Source organism: Pongo abelii, chromosome 18 (assembly GCF_028885655.2).
Source record: "Pongo abelii isolate AG06213 chromosome 18, NHGRI_mPonAbe1-v2.0_pri, whole genome shotgun sequence".
Taxonomy (NCBI): Eukaryota; Metazoa; Chordata; class Mammalia; order Primates; family Hominidae; genus Pongo; species Pongo abelii.
In genome coordinates this window covers 49,466,926-49,479,589 of record NC_072003.2, presented here as the reverse complement: position 1 = coordinate 49,479,589, position 12,664 = coordinate 49,466,926, and the positions used below count along the sequence as shown (strand labels likewise).

General features: G+C 50.1%; 1 protein-coding gene across 4 annotated transcripts in view; it reads right to left on the bottom strand.

Annotated features, from left to right (window-relative positions):
* ADCY7 (adenylate cyclase 7) overlaps positions 1 to 4,097 on the bottom strand; it is a 73,583-nt gene extending 69,486 nt beyond the window's left edge. The window contains exon 1 of one of the 4 annotated variants that reach the window (XM_009250709.4): positions 3,827 to 4,097. The gene's annotated coding sequence lies outside the window, so the exon portion shown is untranslated. Of the gene's footprint in view, positions 1 to 2,575; positions 2,726 to 3,826 lie in introns of those variants that run through there. The other 3 variants (XM_054533895.2, XM_009250705.4, XM_009250708.4) reach the window with 3 other exon arrangements.
* Between the last annotated feature and the right edge of the window lie 8,567 nt (positions 4,098 to 12,664).

Below are 12,664 nucleotides of genomic sequence, written 5' to 3'. Positions count from 1 at the left end.
AGACCTCATCTGCAAACCCAATTCTAAGATTCAGAAGCAGCAGAACTGCTCTTGAAAATTTACCAGAGCAAACACAAAGGGAATAAAGTTTTGCTTTTCTTCCTCATTGCCGACAATTTTGAAAACACAGAAAGCATGACTAAATAAGAAAATGATCTGTCCGCAAACTCCCCCAAAGATACCCTAAATTTTTATGCAGGGTATCTGTAAAAAGTAACGGCCCCTGCTTACCCTTCAATGCACAAAAGCACAGCCTGGCCTGCCTGCAGTGTGAGTGCTTGGCGTCAAAGTGCATCCACTCGGTCTCCCCTACTGGCCATGGCAGGGCCCATGCCTAACTCAGCTCTCTGCCTCCTGCCCAGACAACAGGCCACCCCTTGCTGGATTCAGCAGGGATGGGGAGGAGGGGACATAGGTCTGTCTCCATCAGCAACATTCCTTTGTGTCCACCAAGAAGGGGGCTCCAAGAGGTGATGGTCAGGAGCAAAGCCCCAGGGCTCTTCTGGGTACGGGGTAGGAAGGGAAAGAGGGAGAGGTGGGCGGGGCAAGGGCAGGGAATGTGTGCTGCCCGCACTGGGGCACTCACTAGGCCCACTTGATTCTGCATTTGGGGGTGGAGCTCAGGCTCACTGATGAGGACCCAAACCAGCTCCACCAAGACCACATGAGAACAGCCCAGCTCCTTGCTACTAGACCTGTGAGGACCTCTGCTTTCTCATCTGCAAATGGGACTGGTCGGGTCCTGCCTAACACGATTAAAGATACAAGGGATATGCAGTGGCTTTGTAAGGGCCTCGGAAATTGGAGGGCTCCCTGGGAGGGCCCAGCAGCCTCAGCTTTCCCTGCTCTCCTCTGTAAAAAGCCCAGAATTACCCATTCTTTTAAGCCCAAGGGCACTCAGGGCCTGTGTGGCTGCTGAGGGAAGAGGACCCAGCACCTGGGGATCCCGAATGAGCAGCGGGGAGGCAGCTTTAGAAGACCTGGTCCTGCGAGGCCAGGCTCCCAGCCACAGAAGACTGCTTCAGATGGAAAAGAAACTGAATAATAAAATCAGGAGTCAAAAAAAAGAAAGAAAGAAAGAAAGGCTGGGAACAGTGGCTCACACCTGTAATCTCAGCACTTTGGGAGGCTGAGGCAGGAGGATCACTTGAGCCCAGGAGTTCAAGACTAGCCTGGACAACATAGTGAGACCATGTGTCTACCAAAAAAAAAAAATTTTTTTTCAATAAATTAGCCAGGCATGGTGGCGCACACCAGTAATCCCAGCTGCCACTTGGGAGGCTGAGATGGGAGGATCACCTGAGCCTGGGAGGTGGGGGTTGCAGTGAGCCATGATTGTGCCATTACACTTCAGCCTGGAGGACAGAGCAAGGCCCTGCTTCAAGAAAAAAAAAAAAATCTTGCCTTCGCATATGGACCCAACTCACCATGTAGTGGGGAAGGGGGTTCTCACCTCTGCTCCCCAGGCCCAGTCAGCCACTCCTGTGGGGTCCCCCCATAGACCTGGAGTCTGACCCCTCCCCACAGCCTGTCCCCAGCTCCACAGCCCACAAACTCCCTTCTACAAGGGCACCTGCCCACGTTTGAAGGCATTCACTGAACCCGAGAACCCCCTCCTCTCAGGGCCCAAAGCCCCTGCCTAAGTCCCCACAGCTGTAGCCTCACCCGGAGTCCACTACAGTCCTGTTGGTCATGCATTCATTCATTCATTCATTCATTCATTCAATCAATCTCTGGAGCATCGCTCTGGACCAGGCCTGAGGGGGCTTCAGCCGACCACACAGGGTATCCTGTTCCTCATTTTAAGGGCTCTACTTCTGTCCACGGTGCCCACGCGGTCATTTCCAGCTTCAGCTCTGGGACTCAGAATGGAGTTCCTGGCCTTTGAGGGAGGGGACCTGAGACATAAACCAGGAAAGGGAACAACCCCAATCCATGGAAAGGCTCCAGCCTCTCTCCCCCACCCAGAGTCGGCTCCCATTGTCACTTCCTCATGTGCAAGGCGTCTGGGTTTCCCGGTTGGGGTCCGAGGCAGGGGCTAGGCCTGGCTCACTCTCCCATGGACCCTGGTCCCCTTTGGCCACCGAGGGGTCCTGCCCGCTGCTGGCTCCGGTGGGAGCGCTGCAAACCCACAGCCCGGTCCTGCGCCCACAGAGGCTGCTACCCTGTGCAGTGTTTGCTTCCAATAGGCCCCGCCGCCCCGAGCCAGCCCCCTTCTGCGCCCTAAGCCAGCCGGGCTCCACCATAGGGGTCTGGGGCCGGGCGGCCTCCCTCGGGTCTCAGTCTTGTCATCGGAAAGCGGGTGCCAGCTGGGGCAGCGTCTGGGAAGCGTGTCCTGGCCGTGCCCAGGGGAGGAGGTCGTGGCCCGAGGGAGGGGTCTCGGAGCATTTCCGACCCACCCGAGGACGAGCCGCCACCGCCGGGCACCCGCGAGGCCGGGGAAGGGCGGGCCGGGAGAGGGGCCACCCGCCCGCCTGTGTGGGGACCGCGCGGAGAGGGGCAGCGGCCACGGGCACCCCCGACCCCAGGCGCATCCCCGGCCCGCCCGCCGCGCTCCCCCGCGCCCCGCGCTCACCTGCCGCGCGCTCCCGCTCCACCGCCGCCCGAGTGGCAGCCCCAGTGGCCGCGGGCTGGCCCGGCACTCACCGCGGGCGGGGAAGGAGGAGCGGCCGCAGGCGCCCCCCGCTGGCCGCGTGTCCCAGGCCTGGGGCGCGGGGGCGGGAGCCGGGGCGGGGGGCTGGGGGCTGGGGGGCGCCCAGGAGGCCGCGTCCACCCTGCAAGCGCAGCTGCCCTCGTCCCGCCCCGCCCCAGCTCCCCTAGAACCGTGGGAAAGGCGCTGCCGCGGGAGGGAGCGGCCAGGCAAGCTCGGGGCGCCGCAGGAAGGAAAGGCGTCCCCGCAGGACCTTCTCCAGGTACCGCGCGCACGTGCTGGGGAGCGCCTGGCCGTCCCCACCCCCAGAGGGAAACACTTTCTAGCAAACTCTTCCAGTGTTTCTGCCCCAGGCCTCCCCTCCCCCTGCAGGAGCGCCCGTGTTTCTGGAAGGATCCACAGACGGCGGGCCAGTGCCCTCCTCCCAAGCCGGGGGAGCTTTGGTCCCGCCTTGCGTCTCACTCAGGCCTTAACCTCCTATGGCAGGGCTCAGGGGCGGGAGATGACGGCGACCACCCCTGTAGGTGTCCTCAGAAAGTAAATGTTGTAACCTCGTTGTGATCCCTGCAACCCAGGGTGGGGCCCCAGTGTTGGTAGAAAAAAAATCTGCTCTGTTTCCAAGAAACTCAGACAGGGTGAGCAAGAAAGCCTCCTGTGAGTCACCCTGGGAGGGGCAGAGGAGGCCGTCCGCGGGAGTAATCAAGTCTACGAGGGCATTTCTCACTCGCAGACCCCCATGAGTCCCGCCCTTTCCCACTGGTCTAAAGCTCCCTGGTACCCAGGAATTGGGGGTTCCCACTTCACTGAGAGGGGTTACAGAAGCACCTGTTATGCCCATTTCTCAGGTCCGACCCCCAAGGCCCTAGCAGGTCTTCGTAGAAAGGGCCAGAGAGTCTGTAGTTTACCAAGCACGCAGGGAATCTATGACAAACAGGTAGGAGAAAACGCTGATCTACTGGGAACCTATGGTGCGATCCTGGAGCCTGGTACCCCGGCTCACCCTAGAGGGGAGAGATCCTGGTGTGGGAGGGCGTTGCCCCCCCGCGGTGGGCCTGGAACCCAGCCCCAGGCCACCCACGTTGAAACCATGCTGAGAAATCAGATGGCCGAGGCTGGAAGGCGGAGCCTCTGATTACCACTCCAGATGGCGACAGGGAGGTCCCACCTGAGACTTACATCCCAGCAGCAGCAAGCCCTCTCGGCTTCCCGCGCTGATCAGGCCGCTCCTCTGGGCTCGTGCAGCCTCCGGGCATCAAGCATGGTGGCATCTGGCTCTCTGGGCCGGTGCGACTCCACTACTCATCGGCCTCCCCGTGGAGGGCCCTGGCCGGGTCACTGCAGCATCCTGAGGGCTCACTCCGGAAGATCTGAGCAGCTGGGGCCTCCCTGCGCCGGTAAGGGGAATCCCGGCAGCAGTGAAGAATGGGAATAGGATCATTAGCAGAGCCAGCTTCCGAAAGCACCGCCCACCCCCGGCAGCCCCACCCCTTCAGCAGAACCTTGAAAACGAAGAAACCCACCTGTTTCCCCAAGGCCTCCAGAACAGCCAGTGCCTCAGGGTCACGGTGACCTCTGCCAAGGTCAGCCCTGGAAAGAGAGAGGGGAGCGGAGCCTGCTATGGGGGAAGGGTCCTGCTGGGACCCACCCTCAGTGCTCTCCAAGCCAGGAGCCCTCAGCCCTTTCTGGTGTGTGGAACAGTGCTATGACTTCCCAGCCCGTCATCTGTGTGTCATCTTCAGGCAAATCTATGAGCAAGTCTCCTGACAGCAGACAGGAAAACAGAGCTGGAGAAAGTGAGTTACACACCGTGCCTGCATCACTGCTCCCATCAGAACCGTCGGGGCATATCCATCATCCCCATGGTCGTAATCGCCACTGTGGACCTGTCAGCGGGATCACCCCATTGGATACTCAGTCCTCAATAGGGGATTCTCAAATGGTAGCCAGCAACGGACTCACCCAGAGGTCTGCTGAAGGCACATATGGCTGGGCTCCACTCAGTTTCGAATTCAGCAGAACTGGGTCGGTACTGAGACTTAACTTCTGTCTCACTCCCAGGTTACGCTGATGCTGCTGGTCCTTGGCAGACTGGGTAGCGAGGCTCTAAGGCACTGGATTCCAAATAAGGCTGGAGTCCCATTCCCAGAGATTCTGGTCCTTGGGTGGGTCTGGGAATATGCAGTATTTTTAAAATCCAGGTGAATTTAATTTGTGACAAGGATGGCACTTCAAATCAGAAAGGAAAAGGAATGGCTCCTTTTTTTTTTTTTTTTTTTAAAGCCACAGCTGGATAAACTGGTGGCACGTGGTTGTGGTCCCAGCTACTCGGGAGGCTGAGGCAGGAGGATCGCTTGAGCCCAGGAGGTGGAGGCTGCAGTGAGTGGTGATCGCACCACTGCACCCTAGCCTGGGCAACATAGCAAGACATGGGCACACAGAACCACATCTGGTTATTTTGTTTGTTTGTAGAGATAGGGTCTCACTATTTTATCCAGGCTGGTCTCGAACTCCTGGGCACAAGTGATCCTCTTGCCTCAGCCTCCAAAGTGCTGGGATTAGAGGCATGAGCCACCCGCACCTGGCCTAAAAATATTTTTTTTTAATAAAAAAAAATTTTACACCAGCAGTGGCATGAGCTTGTAGTCCTACCTATTGGGAGGCCAAGGCAGGAAGATCCCTTGAGCCCAGGAGTTTGAGACCAGCCTGGGCAACATAACAAGACCCCTGTCTTTTTAAAAAAACAAAACAAAAACTAATAGAGGAGAGATATTTGTGTTTGAAAATGAAATCTATAAGAGGAATTATGTTAGTAATTTTGGAGTGGAGAAGTATGCATGGAAAATCGAATGCACACGGAAGAGCTGCTGTTGAAAGTTGCATGTCTCTGTCTAGATGAGGAAGTCTCCAGATGTCCACGTCTAATGTGTTTGTGATTTTGTTTGTTTGTTTGTTTGTTTATTTATTTATCGAGACAGAGTCTTGCTCTGTCTCCCAGGCTGGAGTGCAGTGGAGCAATCTCAGCTCACTGCAACCTCCACCTCCCGGGTTCAAGCGATTTTCCTGCCTCAGCCTCCCAAGTAGCTGGGACTACAGGCGCCCACCACCATGCCCAGCTAATTTTCGTTATTTTTAGTAGAGACAGGATTTCACCATGTTGGCCATGCTGGTCTCGAACTCCTGACCTCAAATGATCCATCCACCTTGGCCTCCCAAAGTGCTGGGATTACAGGCATGAGCCACCACACCCAGCCGTGTTTATGATTTTAATTATCCACTGTGTTGATAAGCTCCAGAACGCAGTGACCTGGGGTCCCTCCTAACTTAACGAGTGCCCAGTGCCCACTGCTCCAGGGCACTCTGCATGTGTTGCCTGAGTCAAGTTTCTGCGGTGGGCAACAGTTTGGGGCTTTATTTCACTTGTGCAGCGAGAAGATTTAAAAATTTAAAATCAACCACAACAGAAGCTAAGAGTCGTGTATTTCGGCCACCCTAATCCTGCCCTTCACCAGGCAATGAGAACAATAGCCAAGTAGGAGAATATAAAAGTTTCCCGAGCGGTGCCTGTCCTTTCAGTCCTTTTATAGCCTCTTGATGCATCATTACGCAGAGCATGGCATTAGCCTCCTCAGCCAGATGGTCCTTGCTGCCTGTCCCAGAGGAAGGAGGAGCTCCCTCCTTTCCCACACTTTCTTCAGCGGTGCTCGCTACAGGACAGAAGCTCAGTGAGTGCCTAAGCACAGGCAATACTGTTCATGATTTTTTTTTTTTTTTTTGAGACAGAGTCTCTCTGTCGCCCAGGCTGGAGTGCAGTAGTGTGATCTTGGCTCACTGCAACCTCCACCTCCCCGGGTTCAAGCGATTCTCCTGCCTCAGCCTCAGGAGTAACTGGGATTACAGATGGCCCACCACCACCCCTGGCTGATATTTGTAGTTTTAGTAGAAATGGGTTTTCACCATGTTGGCCAGGCTGGTCTTTAACTCCTGACCTCAGGTGATCCACCCACCTTGGCCTCCCAAAGTGATGGGATTACAAGTGTGAGGCCCCGCGCTCAACCATAATTTTTAATTAGAAAGGGGAAGAAGGCCAGGTGGCTCATGCCTGTAATCCCAATACTTTGGGAGACTGAGGCGGGCAGATCACTTGAGGCCAGGAGTTCAGGACCAGCCTGGCCAACATGGTGAAACCCCATCTCTGCTAAAAAAAAAAAAATACAAAAATTAGCCGGGTGTGGTGGTGCATGCCTGTAATCCCAGCTGCTTCAACCCGGGAGGTGGAGGTTGCAGTGAGCTGAAATTATGCCACTGCACTCCAGCCTGGGCAACAGAGTGAAACTCCATCTCAAAAGAAAAGAAAATTTAAGAAGCAGGTAAGAGTGCCAGTCCTTCCCCTACCCCAGCAGGAACCTGTAAGCCTTTTCTCTGGAAGAAGGTAAAATAGACAGTCTCTGAATTGGGGAATGCCAAGCCCAGCTGTGGGCAGCGCTACCCAACTGAAAACAGGAAAACTTTAAAGGCAAATTCACATGGAAGGCTGGGACACACGCCTCCCCCAACCTCACACTAGCCCTCTTCCCCCTCAGCTCCCAGGATGTTGGTGGCCCAGAGCCTTACCCCCAGGCTGGAGGAATTCTTTGGGGAACCCCACAGCCTGCTAATTCTTACAGAAGCACACCGCTGACTTAGCCATATTGATTGACAGAGCTTCCCCCCAGCTCTTAAATATGTGCAGGTAACCAGGAATCACCAGAAATCCATGGACAGCCTCAACCCCACAGAGAGTCCAAAACAACAAATGAGAAAAAAGCTAACAGGGACTATGCAAGTAGACAACAACCTAACAAAATTATACCATTCATATCCTCAGAGATTCCAAACCTATATTGTAACTAGGAAACAAAATTGGATACTATTTTTTTAACAAGGAACATCTGGGGCCAAGAAAAGGACTTGGAAAGTAAAAACATGATAACAGAAATTTAAAAACAACAGAAAGTTTGGAAGTGGAACAAAAAGTCAGAGATGTAAAATAGAGAAGAAAAGATAAAATGAGAGGATCAGTCCAGGAGATGCAATACCTGAATAATTATGGAGTTCCTGAGAAAACAGAAAGGAGGGGAAAAAAATAATTCCAGAAGTTTCCCAGGACTGAAGGACACGCAGTACCACATCAGATGCCCCATCACATCAAGTTCCCAGTGCAGTAGATGAAAACAGACTCGCCTAACTTTCATAATAGTGACATTTCAGAACACAAAGAGGAGATCCCAAAAGTTTCAACAAGAAAGGTTACAACTAGCTTTAGACTTCTCACAACAACGCTGGGAGTGATGAAGCAATGTTTTCAAATTCTGGAGGAAAGATGTTTTCAACTCAAGATTCTATATCCAGCCAAACTAACAATTGAGTGTAAATGAAGAACAAAAACATTTTCGGATGTCTACTGCCTGTGCACGCTTCCAGAAAGCTACTGGGGGATGAGCACCAATGAAAGGAAACAGTTTATCAAGAAAGAGGGAAACATAAGACACATAGGAGAGGAGCTGCCCCATGGGATGCATGGAGGAAAATTGTCATTCAGGATGAAGTTTGTGTGCTGGGCACAGCTGGCCAGAAACTCCAGGACAAGTGCCTCTGAGAAGATGACAGTGATAAAATACCTTATGTGCTAAGCATTTGGAGGGGCTTAGAACATTGGCATAGTTTAGGGTGAATTAGTAAACAACATGGAAAACAAAAACTCCAGGAAAAACAAAAAGAACTTGCACGGAAAAAGAAATATTACACAGTTCAGGCTGGGCACAGTGGCTCACACCTGTAATCCTAGCACTTTGGGAGGCCAAGGCGGGTGGATCACTTGAGGCCAGGAGTTTGAGGCCAGCCTGGCCAATATAGTAAAACCCCATCTGTACTAAAAATACAAAAATTAGCTGGGCATGGTGGTACATGCCTGTAATCCCAGCTACTCAGGAGGCTGAGGAGGGAGAATTGCTTGAATCCAGGAGGCGGAGGTTGCAGTGAGCTGAGATCATGCTGCTGCACTCCCACCTGGGCGACAGAGCAAGATTCTGTCTCAAAAAAAAAAAAAAAAAAAAAAAAATCAGACAATGAGGCAGGGAGGATCACTAGGGCCCAGGAGGTTGAGGTTGCAGTGAGCCTTGATTGCACCACTGCACTCTAGCCTGGGCAACAGAGCAAGACCCTGCCTCAAAAAAAATTTAAAAAGATAAAGAAATATTACACAGCTCAGTTGATAAGAACAGCCCTTACACAGTCACTATAATGTGAACACTGAATATTGGGCTAAACAAAATTCATTTTAACTCTATTGGGAGGCTAGGGCACAGAAGTAGTTCAGGGGTGGCAGGAAGTCAACACAATTTCAAGAACTAAGAATCAAGAATCAAGACGTGGCAATAGAGGTCTATTATTTAGAGACATGGAGGTAAACACAGCACCTCAGAAAACCACAAAAAGTTGGAAATAGCTGCCTTAGAAGAGGGAGAAAGTAGAGGGAGGGACAGGGGACAAAGTGCTTGTAGTCCCAGCTGCTTGGGAGACTGAGGTGGGAGGATGGCTTGGGCCCAGGATCTCCAGACTACAGTGTGCTAATGATAGCACCTGTGAATAGCCACTGAACTGCAGCCTGGGTAACACAGCCAGACTCATGTATTTAAAAAAATAAAATAAAACACAATTTGTGTTTAAACTATGACAAAACTGGTGCCCTAGTCTTATCCACCTGCTTTCACCTGTCTTGGCAGGGCCCAGCCCACCTCCCCAGCGCCTCTGCAGCCCTCCCTGTGCCCTGCCGTGTTGCTTAAGCACCTGTCTCAACAGGCTTCCCTGTGCTGCCTGCTAACCTCACATCTCCCTGCAGTGACATCTTAGGCACTGACGCCTGGCACGTGAAAGCACAATTTTCTTACATTGGATTCTTAAAAACAAAGATGTGTGGCGTAACCCACCTTGTGACTATTTTGAAGGGTGCTGTGTAAAGCCACATTCCCGAAGCCACCTGCTGAGTGATTTAAGTACCAAAGTGGTTTACAATCTAAATTGAGCAATAACTCTTTTGAAAATTGATACACCATTTAAATAAGCCACTTGATACTTTTAATAACTCTCTCCTTTCCTTTCCTTTTAATGTTGACATTAAACATAAAGGCATTTTTACCTCTAGTCTCAGCTGTGCATTGGATGGTTCCTCTTCAACAAAATTTTACTCTCATGTTTTCAAATAGTAGTTACTTGCTTTAACACACACATGCACTTGCACACACATACATAATTACATATTGTCAATTTACAATACAAGAAAAAAGTTCCTCTGCAACACACACACACAAATTTATACTACTTCTCAAATGAATTATTAGATTATCGGTTTGGGTTTAACATGGTTTCTTTAGACAAGCAAGAAATATAAAGCATTTTACTTGAAAGGTTGAAAGGTGAAATTCTTCCAACTTCAAAGTCAAAGATTGCATTCCTAAACTAAACTGGTAAACATAGTACATCTCATAATGCACTAACTGAGCTGAGTGTGGTGGCACATGCCTGTCGTCCCAGCTACTTAGGAGGCCAAGGAAGGATCACTTAAGCCCAGCAGTTCGAGGCCAGCCTGGGCAACACAGGGAGAACCCCACTCCCGAAAAAAGACTTTTCCAAAGAATAAAAATCACAGAAGAAATTCTTTTTTTTTTTTTTTTTTTTTTGGCGGGGGACAGAGTCTTTGTCACTCAGGCTGGAGTGCAGCAGTGTGATCTTTGTTCACTGCCACCTCAGCCTCCCAGGTTCAAGCGATTCTCCTGCCTCAGCCTCCCGAGTAGCTGGGATTACAGGCACGTGCCACCACACCCAACTAATTTTTATATTTTTAGTAGAGACAGGGTTTCACCATTTTGGCGAGGCTGGTCTCGAACTCTTGATCTCAAGTGATCCACCCACCTCAGCCTCTCAAAGTGCTGGGATTACAGGTGTGAGCCATCACACCTGGCCAATTACAGCAGAAATTCTACAGTCACATAATGAGAGCCTAAGAAAGTGATTTTAAGGAAAATATCTCCTTAAAAACCTATCATTGCACTGCTCTGGCTTAGGGAGATCAGTCCCACGGCTACATTTTATCCTCCTCTCTTTTCCAACATATTTTCCCACAGATTTTCCCAACAAAATCTGAGGCAGTACTCTGCCTTCTCTGTCCCCCAAAACTGGATTATTTTTCTCACCTGAGTTCCGTCCCTCTACTCATCATAAAATTAATTCCACCCTACTTTTTTTTGATAACTTGTTTGTTTTCTTTTAGAGACAGGGTTTCACTCTGTCACCCAGGCTGGTGATGTGCAGTGATGGTGCAGTGGCACCATCGTAGCTCACTGCAGCCTCCAACTTCCGGGCTTAAGCGGTCCTCCAGCCTGTCTTCTGAGTAGCTGGGACTACATGCGTACGCCACCACGCCTGGCTAAGACAGGTAACTTATTTTCAGTGGGAGTTCTAATTGTTGCTGCTGCAGTTATTGGAGGGTCTTGAAATTAAAAGATTTTTAAAGGGTAGGTGGTGGAGAATGACCAATGTAACTTTTCATCAGTTTTGCCAAGGGTGACATATTCTAAAAAGTGGAAATAAAGTATAGAAAAAATAGCAAAGCACTGTTTCAGATGACCATGTTATATTTATAACATTTAAACCTAGCAAAAATATCAAATGAAACAGTTTTCAAAGCAAGTCATGAAAATTCAACTTAAAAGAATGTAAAACTGGCCAGGTGTGATGACTCATGCCTATAATCCCAGCAATTTGGGAGGCCAAGATGAGCAGATCACTTGAGGCCAGGAGTTCCTGGGCAACATGGTGAGACCGCACCCCCACCCCATCTCTTCACTTTTCTTTTTTTTTTTTTTTTTTTTGAGACAGAATCTCTGTCTCAAAGAGTCTCTGTTGCCCAGGCTGGAGTGCAGTGATGTAATCTCAGCTCAGTGCAACCTCTGACTCCTGGGTTCAAGCGAATGTCCTGCCTCAGCCTCCAGAGTAGCTGGGACTATGTGCACATGCCACCACATCCCGCTAATTTTTGTATTTTTTAATAGAGATGGGTTTTCACCATGTTGCCTAGGCTGGTCTTGAACTCCTGGCCTCAAGCGATCCTCCCACCTCGGCCTCCTGAAGTGCGGGATTACAGGCATGAGCCACCATGCCTGGCCAAAAAAAAATTTTTTTTTACGTGTAAAACTGTGGGAAAGTTTTTTTCCTTAGTAAAATGGGTTCAGAAGAAAATTGTCATCAAATAGCAGTACTTTAGAAAATCCCTATTCAAGGTAAGCTGATGCAGTAAGCCTGGGCAACAGAGCAAGACCCTCTCTCTAAAAACAAAAGGGAAGCTGAAAAATACTGGATATTTCTATTAATTTGTTAGCCTTGATGTGTCTGACACATTAATTTACCAAAGCAACTTGCAAGCTAAAGTCAGCATAATAAAAAGGAAATGAAATATATCTCTACGTGTACTGACCTGGAAACACATCTTTATATGGTAGGGGAGTTGCAGAAAACTACAATACGATCCCATTTGTGTTAAAGGATAAAAGACCCCCTGAAATTATACTTGTTCATATGTACAAATGCATAGAAAAAAAATCTAGGATATGTCCCATAATATTAAGATGGATGGGTTTGGGGAGATGAGTGGGATTAGGGATTGAAGTGCAGCTAGATCCTTTTACTTAAGTGTTTACATTTCTTCACAATAGAACATACATTCATATGTTACTTGTGAAATAATTCACTGTGTCTAGGTAGATGGACAAAATTGTCATGGATATTCGGTTCATTCGCTACTATTATATTTGAGAAACTTTTGGGATAATATTTAGAAGGATTTTGCTTTTTTTGCCTTTTTTAAGTGAGCACTTGCAGCAGAGGTTTAAGCAGCAGAAATCGGCCAGGTGTGGTGGCTCACACCTGTAGTCCCAGCACTTTGGGAGGCCAAGGTGGGCAGATCACTTGAGCCCAAGAGGT